This window comes from Desmodus rotundus, chromosome 9, assembly GCF_022682495.2.
Source record: "Desmodus rotundus isolate HL8 chromosome 9, HLdesRot8A.1, whole genome shotgun sequence".
Taxonomy (NCBI): Eukaryota; Metazoa; Chordata; class Mammalia; order Chiroptera; family Phyllostomidae; genus Desmodus; species Desmodus rotundus.
The window spans coordinates 16,421,892-16,437,535 of NC_071395.1; the positions used below are offsets into that span (position 1 = coordinate 16,421,892).

The 15,644-nt window shown below is 44.7% G+C and overlaps 1 long non-coding RNA gene across 3 annotated transcripts in view; it reads right to left on the reverse strand.

Annotated features, from left to right (window-relative positions):
- LOC112312674 (uncharacterized) overlaps window positions 1-15,644 on the reverse strand; it is a 251,719-nt gene that overhangs the window by 212,876 nt on the left and 23,199 nt on the right. The gene's annotated exons all lie outside the window — the stretch shown is intronic.

Here is a 15,644-nt window from a genome sequence, read left to right on the forward strand (position 1 = left end):
GCTTGAATTCTAGAGGAAGGAGTTGTACAATAAACAACTACAGCCCATAAGCAGTACGTCAGGTGGATACCTGGAGGAATAAACTCATATGTGTCCAACTACTTACTTAACATCTCCAACTGGATGACCAACAGATCTAAAACGAAGCTCCTGGTATCCCTGTGCCACCATACTATTCCTCTCTTCATGTATCGGTCAGGGTTCTCCAGAGAAATGGAGCCAATATGTGTAAGAGAAGATTTATTATGGGAATTGGCTCATGTGACTGAGGAGGCTGAAATACGCTATCATCTGCTATCTGCAAGCTTGAGAACAAGGAAAGCCAAGTCCAATTCAGTCCAAGTTCAAAGGCTTGAAAACTAGGGAAGCCAATGGTATGACTCCCAGTCTGAGGCCAAAAGCCTGAGAGCGATGAAGGAGCCCACTGGTGTGAGTCCCAGAGCCCAAAGGCTGAGAACCAGGAGTGCTGATGTCCAAGGAGAAAATGGATGTTCCAGCCCAAGGAGAGAGAGAGAGTTCATCTGTCCTCTACTTTTTCTTTCTCCTCCTCTGGCTGTCCCAGATGGCTAATGCCAGCCCACATTGGTGAGAGCTGATCAGCTTTACTCAGTCTCCTGATTCCAATGCCTGTCTCTTCAGGAAACATCCTGAGGTAAAACCCAGAAATAATGTCATACCAGCTCACTGGGCGTCCCTTAGCCCAGTCAAGCTGACACATAAAATTAACCATCACAGCTCAGTTAAAGACAGCTCCAACTTTTACGTTGTCAGGAAAAATCCTTGAAGCCATGGCCACTGCCTTCTCTCACACCTTCTGCCCAACGGCCTCAGTAAATCCCTATCTGCAGAACAGCCCAGAACCTAACCACTTCTGCCTTCTACCTCTACCGCCCTTGTCTGAGCAACCAGCATTTCTGGCCAATAACTGCAACAGACTGCCACCATGCCTACTTGTGTCCAGCCTGGCAAATACCACACTCTCGTTGGGGCCTATCTCTCAAAAGCCATACTGGTCTGAAGGTGTTCACATGTCCAAGGCAGGCTGACCAACAACCCCCGGGGAGTTTTCTAAAAACAGCTAAAGTAAGACAGAGCCCTTTCCCATTGCGGCAAGTCTGTGAGGTTTTGAGCCTGGGAGCTGCAGCCACGGAGATTTGGGCTTCATGAGGCAAGTCCATGTAGATTGTCAGGAAGCTGAAAAAGAGCATTCAGGCTCCTGGTTCCAGTTTCTCTTGATGCTTGGCCAGGCCTTGAGTAAGCAAACACATTTACCTTTGTGCCTATGCTGGCTTGCAGTTCTCTCAAATGCACCATCCTAAGACCACCTCATCTAAGGTAATTTACCTTTTGTTGTTATTTAGATTAATAGGTTTTATGCTTCTTAGAGTAGTTTCAAGCTTATAGAAAAATGGAGTGGGAAGTACAGAGAGTTTCCACACGCTCTTTCTCCTCCTTCCCTGCACAGAGTCACCCCATTACTTCCCTCCTGTACCAGTGTGGTAACTATTATTAACTAAAGTCTATACTTTACATTAGGATTTCCTCTTTGTGTTGTACAGTTGGAGCGTTTTGACAAAGAGACAGGGGCCTTTTCCCACCACCATGTATCATTCCAAATAGTTTCACTGCCCTAAAAACCCTGTTCCGCCTTTTCTTCCCTCCCTTCCTCTCCCTCTTCATTTATCTTTTCACTCAATGCAGACACAGTGAACACCCACCATGCTAAATTGTCTTAGTTGCTGGGAACACAAGCATAACTAAATAAACGCAGGGAAGTACTTGGGGAGTACTCAGTGGTGACTCAGAAGGTATCAGCATAGGAGACAGTAATGGCGAGAGTGGTCAAAATGTGTTCAGCTTCAGGTGGTGACCTCAGTGAGCCCAGTGGGAGGGCTCTTGCTTCTACAATTCTTACTGTAGTGAGCATAAACAAGTCACCACTAAGAGAATGGCAAAATGATAATCAACACAGTATTGCCTCTGTCGCACAGGTGGCAAACACAAGGCCCGCAGGCCAAATCCAGTCCTCCACCTTCTTTCTACCTGGCGGCAGTCCCAAGCTCTTGCTTAACTGTTAAGGAGTAGTTACATTTATACAATCCTAAAATTACGTTCGGCCCTTAGAAGGCAACCGTGAGGCTGATGCGGCCCCCGGTGAAAATGAATTTGACATCCCTGCTCTATAGGATGAACTTGTTAAGTCAGTAAATGCATATTATTCCCCATCCAAAAATAAACCTATCCAGTAATATTTTTTTAACTAAGGGAATGAAACAAATTGGAGATCAAGTCCAGGAAATAGCCGAGACAAAGGGGAATCTTTCACCACCCTGTTACCTCTGTTGATACTTTAGCAGCACGCCCACTAGTCCATGGCAGAGTATTAAGCACTATGTGTGTGAAGTGAGCAACGTGCACTGCCAGTCCCTGCCGGCCTCCCCACGCCTGGAATTCCGAGTCTGCACTTCCTTTCTTTATAACACAGCTTCGTCTAGCACTGTACTTACTGATTTTTCTCCATATTTCAAGCAAGCAAAGTTAAATCAGGGCACAAGTTCACTATAGGTAGTTGATTATTTCTGAACTTCCAGAAGGATCTTTAGTTTGGGGGGGGTTTAAGTGTTTTTTAAATACTCCTACACTTGTAGAAGCTTCTATCATACTTTCCTCTGAGCAGTAACAAAGACAAACTAGTGTTTATATTTGGTCAATGCCAATACTCTGGCTTTTTTTGTTTCTAAAAGTGAACGCAGACAGGGCACCGTTCTTAGACTCAGGGAATTAGAAAGAACCGAAAATAACATCGTAGCTGCAGAGCGAGGCTTGTTGCCCCAAGAAGCTTCCTAGCAGAGTTCACTTTCGGTGTGAGGAAGCCAGAAGTTCTACGGTCTCTTGGTTTCCCAAGCTTTTAGCATCCATGTCATCAGTAGGTTCTGTGTCTCCTCCTGGGAGGTAGTAAATTAGGAACAGCAATGCCAAACCTAGATATAATCAGAAGAGTCACAGAATCTTCCTTCGGGAATATAGAGAATTCTGCAAATTTTTCCTTTGTGGTCCTAAACCACAGTCCTCGTACCTAACATATCTATGCGGAACAGATCACATTTTATTTGATTCGGTTCTCTGACGGCAGATGTAGGCGCACACTGGGGGCTGTGACAGATTTGTCCCAGACCGAAGGAAGCCGTGGGCCCTGCCCAGACTGGAGTATCGCGTGACCAGCCAAATCACAGGCCCCGGGCCCCCGCAGGGCAAAGCCCTGACTCACTCCACGTATTCCATGTTTTTACAGAAGAAAGCCATTTCTCCGTGAACTATAGCTCTCTGTTTTTTTGCAAACTGTGGTAATTGGAATTAAACACAGTTTAATTCTTGTGATTTTTAAAAATCCTAAAATGAGAAAATCTACCAAGTGTGCCCAGGTAAAGGGAAACGAATGTGCCCTTTTAGGCTCTTCATGGATACGCTTGTGCATCATGGAAGACTGACCTCACCTCCTCCGCGCAGTCCTCCCTCCGCATTATGAAGCCTGATGGGGTCAGGACTGTGTCATTGCTCCTCACTCTGCCAAGACCCCGTGGGAAGGGATGGAACTCAGCCGACCAGCTTCGAGCAAGCAGGGCCAACTCCTGGAGCTGCAGTGGGGGAGTGGGGCAGGGGTGGGAAGGGCTTGACTTCCCAAAGGAAAACCCGTGTGGCCCTAGAAAGGGGAAGGAGGAACAGCTGCACAAGTTCCTTTCTTCATCGTTAAGGATATCGTCATATATCCCGCTACCATTATTTCTGCTGCTCTTTTTAGCTCAGTTAATTCCTCAATTTTTAGTTTTCTTTAAAATTTTTTTATCTTCAAATTATAAAAATGATATATAAATTGATCTATAATATATGTAAAGCCCTTGCCAAATGAAACAATAATTAATGAATGATCTATGTACACAAGGGAGAAAATTCCCTATATATGGGACTGTATCTACATCAATATTGGACATTTAATTTATCTGGTTCTTTCCTGCCACAAACAAGGCTGCCCGTCACATCTTTGTACAAGCCTCCATGGAGACTTGTGTGATTTCTCTGGGACACTTAAAGGCAGTAGGAAGGCTCCAGGATCACAGGGTTTTTGCGTAGCTAACATCCCTAAGCACTTCCCAGACTGTCTCTAGAATGGCCCCGCCAGTCCGGGGCTGATCCCTCATGGAAGATCCCAGGGCTCTGGGTGCCTCACAGACGTTCCAGTTTGTTCTGGCGCTGTCACACTGGAGGGAGCCTATACTTTCAGGCATATGTAACAGATACTTTTGGAGACTTAACCAGTGCTCTTGGATCCGTTGTACTAGCTGGCTCACCCATCCTCGGCTTCGGTGTTTTAGCTACTAACTGTACCTGCAACCCTGAGGGGCCTGCCCTTGGACATAGAGCCCCTGAGTTGGAAAGGAGAAGAAGTGCCTGGGAATTTTATGTCCATCCCACCCCCACCGTGACCTGTGGCCGGTGACTTACAGGTGTGGGAGCCCAAAAGCCCAGCTCTTGCGTCTCAAATCAGGTAAGTACCACACCCTTCAGTAGATGAGGCTGAATCTGGAACTTCACCTGAAACCTCACCTTACTTAGCTTCTTCTCTACCCCTAGACTGCTCCTTCTAGCTCCTTTCTGGTTTCTTCTGGGGGTTGCACCTTAAACAAACCACTGACACCCAGTCCCTGGTACAAGGTCCCCTTCTGGAAGAAGCTAACCAAAGACAGCACACATTTCTGTCTCACTGCTGAACATAGATGACGAGCCCCAGGCACTGAGCATGTTAGATCCCTTCAGCACACTAAATGTGGGCTCATATCTGAAATCGCTCCTTCAGTTTCTCCGCCTGGGGCATCTTACTGTGTATGAGGTCTCTCTCCTAACTGGCCATCCAAACTCTCTCACCCCCACCTTCAGTCCCAGCTGCCATGACGCAGCGTGGCTTCTCTGTCAAATGCGCAGGCAGACCACTCTAGAAATTCCATTTAAGGCTCCTTGGAGCAGGGCTGTTAACCTTTTTTGTGACTCCAAACACTCCTCATATCAGAAATCAGCTGTAATTAGGAGAACATGCCCCTCCCAAGTGACTTCCCAATGAAGGTGTAGGTCATTTAGGAAGCTGGATATCAGCGAGAAGTAACAAAATTAGTCAGCTGGGGCTGGGGGAGTGCAGGCAGAAAGCACAGGACACTCTCAAAGGGTTTGACAGTGAGGGCACTGGAGAGCTAGGATGGCAGCCTGAGGAAACAGCAGGGACAAAGAATACATCTTTATTTTCAAGAGAAAAACAACCCAAGCATTTTTATGACAGAAGAATTGAGGCCAGTGAAAGGCAGCAATCATGTATGGATGAGAAAAAGAAGGTACTTGATGGATCAAGGTCCCAGGGGAGATGAGAGGAGTTTGGAAAGGCGGACTTGGAAAGGAAGAGAGATTCTTCTTCACTGACTAATCAACAGCGTCTGCTTCTTTAGGCATGTGATCTCCTGACTTCCTACTCATGAATGTCCTCTCTCTCTATTTTAGGCTTAAGGATAAAGACAGGGCCTGTTTGTACCATAGATAGAAGAGTACATTTTAAACAGTACCTTACAACAGCACCCTGGAAAGACACCCATGCAAGTGCACCTGCATGCATGCACTCTTCACCTTGGCCAGCTCCTAGCGAGAGGGACTTGGGGAAGACTGGCCCAGAGCTGGCACCAGGAGGGGGTCTCATCCCCACTGAAGGTGCCAGTGGAAACCATAACTGTGTAGCTTTTTTCTATAATGAACATGTGTTGCTCTGGAATGAGGGTAGAATGGACATTTCATCAATATTAATTCTTCTGATACATGAACATGGGATGTTTTTCCATTTATTTGTGTCTTTATCAATTTCTTTCATAAATGTCTTCTAGTTTTCAGTGTACAGATCTTTCTCCTCCTTGGTTAAATTTATTCTTAAGATATTCTACCATTTTTATGCTATTCTAAATGGCATTGTTTTCTTCATAGTTTTCAGATATTTTTGTTGGTCGTGCATAGAAACACAACTAATTTCTGTGTGTTGATTTTGTATCCTGAAACTTCAGTGAAGTTGCCTAGTAGGAGGGGAAAACACATTTTCAAATTACCAGGAAAAATATCATTTAGCAATATGTGCTGTGCAAAGAATTAAAACAGAGTGACTGAGTACTGGGTGACTAATTTGCATCATGTAGTCAGGAAAAGTCTCTCTGAGGACGTGACATTTCAGCTGAAATTAGAGTGACAACCTCTTATTTGTTGCATACTGTGTAATCAGCAGAGGCAGAGCCTGTAATATCACACATCGTACAACATAATTCCTAGAGGAGGGCTCTCAAGCATAACCACACAGTGTTCCCTGAAGTATTAGGACAAGTCATCCTAAGCACGGTCAGAAGTTATATCATTATTTTTCCTGAGCCAAATCATGGTTAAGCAGAGCATTAAGTTCCCACAACCCTTCTACTTTTTGATTGACAGAAACCCTGGGAAGCTGGGCCGATGACAAAAGTCAGGGGCTGGAAGGAATTGCCCAAGGAATTGTGCAATTGTCATGCACCTGCTGGGTATCGACAGATGACGTAGAAAAACAGAGGGTCAGCACGGAGGAAGTATTGAACTCAGGCTCCCTTTTTCCCACTGAATATTGGGCACAGGGACATTTCGAAATGGAACACGCAGTGGAGGGGGAGGAGTTAGAAAAAAGGTGACCTCACAGAACCTACAATGAAGGCTCCACCCACATTTCCCCCTTCCCTCGGCCTCCAGATGCACACTGGTGCTTCTCTGTGTGCCTACCCCCCCCATATACACACCAATGGCACGGTGGGGCCCCTCTTCTTGGGGTCTCTGAGGATAACAATCTTTTCAGGGGCAACCGTAGCCTGACAATTGGTCTTTCCATATCCAAATAATAGTAAAACCTCGTTTTAAAGCAAGGTTTCATCAGATTTGCCCTCTCTCCTCTTTAACAATATTCCAGGCAGATCCCATAGCTTTCCTGACACTTTCCGAAATTTAGAAAAGTCTTGTTTTCAGATGCTGAAATGCCAGTCTAATTTAAACCAAAACCTTCACCCCTCCTGTGCATCAAAACTTTTTCCTTCCTGCAGTTCAGGCCTGGCCCAGCCCGGGGCAGCAGGAGAAAAGGCAGAATGACCCTGCTCTTTCACTTCCCTTCCCTTCCTGCTGCTGGGTCACCTGGGGGAAGGGAAAGGTAGTACTAGAGAAGAAAGGAGCTTAAACTGTATTGGTGATTCTCCTCTGGGAAACAGTTGCCCTTGCCCTCCGTTGTGGCAGGTGCTCATAGGGAGTGTTAATGAACAAAAGCCACACACAAAACTACAGAGACCTCCAAACTCAGCATTTCCTGATGGGAGCAATATGCTGAGTTCTCCTTGCAGCTGACATCTTGCTACCACCCCCACGCAACTCAGCTCTTTGGCAGCAAGCCTTGCAGCCTCTTTCTGCTGGGGCCCCCTCACTCTGGCAGACAAAACTCTCTCAAAATGACTGGAGCCCGGCCACTTGGCCCAAGGTAACTCTGGCACTCCTGCCCTTCCTGAAGGAAGCAGAGCTTGCGCCCCCTGCTGCCCTCTACTGCCCTAGGAAACTTTAGTCCGCCTTCTCCTGGCTTCAAGGTTCTCAGCCTCTGGAGTCACCTCTGCCCTCGAACTCCAAGAAACACCAGCAAGCTCTCCCATCTTGTGCTCCAGCGCCACGGAGCTGAGATTCCACATCTCGGAGAGTGTAAGGCAAAGATGGCTCTAGGCTTGATCACGACAGAGGAAGCTCCCGTGGGGGCATGGGAAGGCCCCCCCCAGCCATCTGTACTCCCACATGTAGCCATCTCTTAATAGGCTGTAGGGAGTAATGGTAGCAGCACCAGACTGGCTTCCTTTTGGCAAATCCTCAACAAATAATGATCTTTCTGACACTTTGCTATAAAAAGTGACAATACTTCCTGTTCTGTTATGGACTACTGCTTTCTCTCTTTTTTTCCTTTTTATTGAATATATTGGGGTGACTCTGGTTAACGAAGTTATTCAGGTTTCAGGTGCACAACTCTGTAACACATCGTCTGTACCCTGCATGGTGTGTCCTTGGACACTCGCTCTCCCACCTCCGTACAACTGGCCTCCGGTAATTGCTTACCGGTGAACTCCTGGGTTCCACTGTATCTTCCTCTTGAGCTTCTTAATTTTTTTGCCAGTGAATATCCTTGGGTAATTTTTTCAGACAGAAGAAAATGTTATTTTTTTAAATATTAGAAATGTCTTCATTTGCCCTTCACACTGAATCGATCATTTTGCCGGGTACAGACCCGAGGTAAAAAGTCGCGCCCCTCACAACCTTGGAGGCACTGTGTCGTCGGCTCCGGTGGTTGCTGAAGAGACACCTGCTAACAGTGAAGTGCACATTCACCTCAGATAATCTGTTCTTTCATCCTCGCATTGGAGATGTTTCTCTTTTTCCTGGGAATTTTGAGCCTTCATGAGGCTATTTTTGTCTGTTAATTCATTCACGCAACAAATTGTTACTGAACATGTGATATAGGAGGGCATATGATGTAGCTGCGAACACGACAGATCACAATATCCCTTTCTGTTTTGCTTCTGTTTGCTACTCTTGGCTTGGACCTCTGTGAGCCCTTTCCTTCTGAGGACTGGAGCCTTTAAAATTTGGGGAAATTAATTAGTATTGATTTGGATTTTTATTTGACTCAGGCAGCAAGTATAAGAGTTAAGGAAAAAGATCTCTCATATTTTCCACCTCTTTCTTTTCAGCTCTAATATCTGAAAGATTATCTCATTTTATCTTTTAAGTTATCAACTTAATCTTTTACCCCATCAATTTTATGATGTAGCTAGTCCATACATTTTTTTAATACTGCCACTCTTTTTAAAAATTTCTGTGTGTTGTTCTTGTAGTCTGCTTTCTCCTGGTTTTGTTTGTTGGATGAAATATTTTCTTAACTATATCTGAAGATAGTACTTAGAAGTTTTAAAATTCTGCTCTATTCCCCAAATTATCTGTTTTCTCCAGGATAAATTGTCGTTTCAACTTTGGTCTTCCGTTTTACATTGTTTGCTTTCCTCCTGTGTCTGGTGAGCTGGTATCTATTCGTATTTATCAATGATGGATGGCATTGGTTAGCATAGAAACGGAGGGTTTTTCTCTGCAGTTGGGCAGGGCCACATCTCCTGTCAGCTCTTCCCTGAACACTGCCGGGAGATGAGTGGACAGAGTTGTGCTTCCAGGCAGCCAACATGGGTGAGGAGCCAAGAAGTCACATACCAAATTATGAAAGGCTTTTTAGGGTATTTTACCCCTGGGAAACTTTCCTCCTCCCCCCGTCCTCCTCTTCCATCTTCTTCTCCTTTGTTTCTTCAAAAAGACAAATTTTGTTTTATTTTGTTGTAGAAGTCTGGAGTTATCTTAAGTTCTGTGCTACTTTTTCCCCAGGTTGAAAAAATCTCTTTAGGAGCCTCATGCAAACCTGTTGCCAACTAAAAGCAGTTTTGAGCTTGGGCCTATGGGTAAAGCAACTGTGTCACAGCCCCGATTTAAGAGGTGAAATTAGTACCAGCAGCTAGGACCCCAGAATATAATTTGTAGGCCTTGGTGAAAAATGAAAATGCAGGGTGTCCTGTTTTAAAGTCATTAAGCATTTCAAGACCATGTCAGAGCATTAGCACAAGGAGATGCCACCTCGGAGCACAGGCACTATGCAATCCACAGACTCATGAGGAACTAAACCACACAAACACGCAAGGCAATTATTGTTTCAAGCCCTAAAGTTTTGGTGTGATTTGTTACATCACAATAGATCATTGAAACACATGGGTAATGCCATTCATGGGTCCATTGTGCAAGCACCGACAGAGGCCAGCTGATATCCACTGGACTTACACTCTTGTCCACCTTACTGCCAAACAAATACTCTGCCATGGATGCTTCCTAGCAGACACTTTTCGAGCACAGAGACTTTCGTGCTCACACTCATAGGTCCATTCACCTTTCTCTTTTTCCAGATCTTTACTTCGGTCTTCCAGTCTTGCTCTTTTCAGGCCCCTGAGAAACCAGACAAGTCATTTGCCAATGCTTAGAACATACAAGATACAGGATGACAGAAGTGTATTGCTGAAAACTCTACCCACTGGGAGGATTTCATCTCATTACTGCCTTATAGGGTACACCCCGCAGGGGGCAGCATATAGCAACAGCATCCATGTTCAGGTATCACCAACATATTAAGCCAACCACCCACGAACCAGGCTGGATGTTTCTCTCCTGTCTTGGCTGGTCATAGTGAACTCCTCGAGAACCCACAGGGGTGAGCTGAGGGAAAGCTATGAGTACAAGAGAAGAATGTAACAGGGGTCAGGCTACCTGTCCCTGCAACTTTGTGGCCTCTAACTCGCTCCTAGAGCTGCTGTTGTACCACACAACATTACAGCAATGCGATTTGGGGGGCTCCGCCTCATGACAAAGTTCATGATAGGCAGCTCCAATTACACAGATATTTGACACCCCCATTGTTAGGCATTCAGATCCTACTACAACAGCTCCCAGGAGCTGGCTGTTCCTGTCGTCACAGTGCTCCTCTGTCCTCTGGGGCTCCCCACGGACCCAGCAGGGACTGGCCCAGGAACTTTGAAGTATTGTGATGTTACTACCACCAGCAATTAGGTTCTCTTTCATCTGGCTGTTGAGTGATCCAGTCCTGCTAAACAACCCAAGCCTGGTTGTCTGCTTTCTGGGACCACCTTTAGTACCCCGGTCTTACATCTGTTAAATCTATTTCCACATCCATGTCCGGGTGGACTTGGATTTTGTGGGGACACAACTCAACCCAGCATGGTCTTAAAAGACAAGTAACTAACCATGTAGCTCTGTTCTTTTGGCCACATGGGCACGTGGCTTCAGGCACCAACAGAGTAGCTACTACTACACACTCATCACGGTTTACATCATTGGATAACTAGACAATCTAAGCTCCCCCTAGCATGTGCCACAGCCAAAGCACAGTGTTAAACTATGCCAAGAGAATCCTCTAGTTCAGTGGTTTCTAAACTCAGAACTCTCTGTTCGAGTGAAATTTTACTAGAAGTATTCAGACAACTATAACAGATAAAAGCTGTTCCCATAGAAGGACAGCTGACAGGACCAGGGCCTGTGTCCTCCTCCTGTATCAGACTATTCAGCTTCCAGAACATTCCTGGAAATCCACTTATCCACCTTCCTGCTTAGTTCAGGAGCTACTGATAAGTACCACTAACAGAGAGCAAAATAGGCCCATAGGGGCTAAGAGAAAAGGTAAAGAGGAAGAAGAAGTGAATTTAGGAAGGCTAGAGAAGAGATAGTTATGGTCACCTTACGTATTTTGGGTGCAAAAGGGAGAAGGAAAGCCACAGAATACCAGTTGGTGGCCTCCTGGTGGTGCCAGGGGAGAGGGTAAGAGGCTGGAGGGGAAGGACCTCCTTCGACAATGACTTAGAGTGATAGCTAGGGTTTTTCTGGCCCTGTGATGGACGCATGGTTAAAGCTTGAGTTTCCTGGGTAAATTCTGAGGCAATTAGCTACATAGTGCAGGCAAGTTTACATTGAATGACTTAGAGATCTTCTGTTTCCCAAATAAGTAGATAAACAGAAGACTTTAGTCTCCAGACTCATTAATCTAATACCTTCTGTGAGTACTCAGCATGCATACAAGGTCAAATAAAAACACTCAATATAAATACATCAATACTAATTTATATCTTTTGATCTCTCCAAAGAAAAATGTTTATGTGTGGAGAAAAAAATAAATAAAGTGACATTTAAAGGAAAAACCTTCCCTCCCCACAATTTCACAGCACATTTTTAAAATGGGAAACATTAAGCCATTTCATGTGTCTTCCGAGTCTTTACCGAAGGGGGAAACAGCTGTCGAGGCGCCAGGGCCTGTGAGTCAATGGGTCAGTTAAGTTTTGCTAAAGTCATGCTCCCAAGGAGGCACTTTAATTTGTTGTCTTAAGTAATTTAATATTTTAACCCATCAATTCTCATATAACTAGCTGAGACTGAAATGGGGCAAAGAGCGAGTTGGGAACAATGCTGCTATCAAAATACGGCTCAGCAGGGCAACAACAATATCATGAAAAGCCTGAATCGAGGATATTTTGTTGAGTGAATGCTGCGCCACCAATTCCAACTCTGTGACTGGTTCTCAGGGCAAGGTTATCCTTGTACAGGGGCTCAGTCAGCTCAGGCTGCTACAGCAAAAGTCCACAGACTGGGTGGCTACAGCCGTAAACAATTGTGTCTCATGATTCTGGAGGCTGGGACATCCAAGATCAAAGTGCCGGCAGACTCTGTATCTAATGAAAGTTGCTTCCTGGCTACCTTTGTGCTGTACCTTCACATGGTCGAGAGAGAGGGGGCTGTCTTCCCTTTCTTATAAAGATACTAATTCCACCATGGGGATTCTACCCTCAAGACCTCATCTAAACCTAATCACCTCCCAAAATCCCACCTCCAGCTACCATCACATGCGGCATTGGGGCTGTGACATATGAATTTGAGGGTCAGACAAACATTCGATCCATAGCAGGGGCTCTTGATGGTTTGGGATCATGACCATTTTGGGGAATCTAATAAATAATATTCTTAAATACATTTTTTAAATACATAGAACTTTAAGAACACCAATTACATTACAATACCATTATCAGAACATTTTTTAAAACAAATTTGTGATAAGGCAATATATGTCTCCTGTGTTAACAAAATAACAAAATCTAGGGGCAGGTCAAATAACCAGCCTAATTTCAAAGGAGTCATGAGTGTAGGTGATGTTTTGAGAGATCTGCCCATAACTGTAATATGATAAGAAATATCAGTGATTTCTATTGGCGGGAAACTCATAGGCACTGCTAACACTACTGTGATGTGTTGCCTATAATCGTAATGGAAAGAAATGCTAATTTTCCACTAGGACACAGGCCTGAAAGAAAAAACACACCCTCAGAAACTCCCACTCTTATAGTCCATGCCCACGCCTGTGCTAACGGAGGTTATTCACTCCCCCCTCTGGCACTTGGGCTGGGCTCTACCCATCAGGGCTCCTATCCCTGGGGCACGGGGAAGAGGACTATTGTCACCAGTGTCAGAGATTCGAACTAACGGAGATGGAAGGGAGAACAGAAATGATCTGGTCTCTGCTACAATGGCACAGGGTGGGCTTCACAGGCCACTGTGCAACCAAGTCAACCAGAGCAGACACCGATGTGGCTCAGGCACCCTAGGGTGTTTCATGTGCCGTGTCCGGGAACCAAACACGTGGATTCACTCAATAGCTCAATAATTCACACCACAAACACGTACCGAGGGCCTACTTAGTGCTAGGCCCCGTGCGAGGTGCTGGGAGTGGACGCCTCAGCTCTGGGCGCCTGCCGTCTGGCTCTGTAAGAGCATGAACATGCCCAAGTACAATAAACAAGAAAGCACGGAGGCCAGGCATCCATAACCAAGAGGCCCATTTCCTAAACGACGCTCTGAACCCAGGATTCAGTTAGTAAAAGAGAGTGTGAAGAGAACTAACATTTATCGACAACCTACTATGTGCCAGGCACTCCACGTTCATTATTTCAAGTCGCCATTAGGAGAGAGAAAGAAAATGGGTCTCTGAGTGGATAAACGGGTAGTTTTTCAGTTTGTGCACTATGGGGCTGGTTTCGACCCAGTCTGTCTGTTTCTAAAGTCCTCTTTCAGTACATCGTTTGGTGCTGGGTCAGCCTCTTGACCATTCAGAATCAGTTTCCTCATCTGGACATAACGATACTGTGGATCATTCGAGAACATGTATACAAGTGCTCTATAAATTATAAAACACTAAGCACATGTTACCGTTGTTGTAATCAGATGTCACTGTTGTTATTATCATCAGAAATTGGGTATACGATTAAACTTATAAAATTATCAGAAATCCCAGGCACCTAGATGACTCTATCATAAATGAGCCAAAGCAAGGAGTCACAGTAATAGAAGGAATAATATATTCTGATTTTTCCTGGTAATTGATTTTTTAAGGAAATTGGATATTTCCTAATAAGGAAAATAATTTGCAAACTAAGTCCCAAACTTTCTTAATACAGTATTTCATTTCTAAGAAGTTACATAAAGAAGTAAAGTAACACAATGAATACTATTCTAAATGTGATAGGGAAGCCTCTTACCTAACACTGAGGTGAGACATAACTTTCGCCGAGGGGGTCTAAGTTTCTCACCATCCTTGGACAACAGCTCTGAAAATGGGTGTGTGATAGGTAGCTTCTCAATTACAGACTTGTTCTTCATGGTCTCCCCAAAAGGTTTCACTGTGCTGTTCAATGAAGTAGATTTGCTTAAAGTGGTTTGTTCTGTAAATTTTTAAATACTGCTTTTTCTTGTTTATAAAAATAGCACTTACTCGTTACTGGGAGTAAAAAAAAGAGAGGGAAAAATGCAGATAAAAATTAAAATACCAGAGACAACCACTAATTACTACACTCTGCTAACTTTTCAGCCAATTTTTAAATTTTTCAATAAATTCAATAATTTTTTTTTAACTCTGACTTTTTTAGCAAGTAGACTGCCTTTTGTGCATTTAGCAACACTAACTTTCAATGCACAGAGCAAAAATATCTTTCTTGGCCAAAGGAATATGTTTCAATGATCAAATACACACATACAAGGCCACATGAGTACGAATATCTTTGTGGGAACCAAAAGACTATCACAAACTTGTAGTTATTATTAGGATTACATGGAAGAAACAAGTAATTTCCAGTTTGCTTTGCCCTTAATTCTTCCTAAGAAACTACCTCAAAACAAAACAAACAAGTGTTTCACTAAAAAATAAACTAGTTGAACAAACAAACCACTTTGATCTCACTGTTCAGTTTAACCCAGAGGCAGACCACAACAGCACAAGGAAGACCTTCCTTTTTCCCTCCCCCATCGCCCGTGCCAGAGCCACTGGAGTCAGGAGACTGTGCATGCTGAGGATCCCTTTGTGGCTGCCCCAGAAGACTGCTCAGGCCCCTGCGGCCGGACCTGGAGTTCCTGACTCTTTCCCTGGCCTTCACACAGCAGAGTAAGAGTCCTCCAGGACCATCACCCTCAAAAAAACTGAGCTCAGGAGAAAAATACACATAAAAAGCTTTTGTGTCTATTTTTCTCCTGAGTGCAGTTCAGAGTTCAGATGCTATTTTTTTCTATCTAAAGAAAAGACGCAATAAGATAGCCAAATTGGATTCTTCCAAGAGTGGTTTTTTATCATTAATTGCTGGTCAGCGTAATGTGATTTCTAAGGCTTCTTGCAGTTCATAAATTGTTGTGGGGTGTTTGGAAGTTGAAGGAATTGTGCTGAATGAAGGCACGAGGAACTTCCAGGCTCAGGAAACACATGCGTGAAGCATGGACTCTTCAAAGGTCCCCCAGTGCTCTGGGAGGAAGTGTCTCAGTGTGGCTGCAGCAAAGGGGTTCTGTGGGGAGGGGGCGGGAAAGGGCAGTGGGCGCTAGACCGCTAGGCCCAAACCGCCCCTGCACTGCCAGTGTGCTCGTAAAAGGAAGCCTCTGGCAGATCTCCTCCTTCA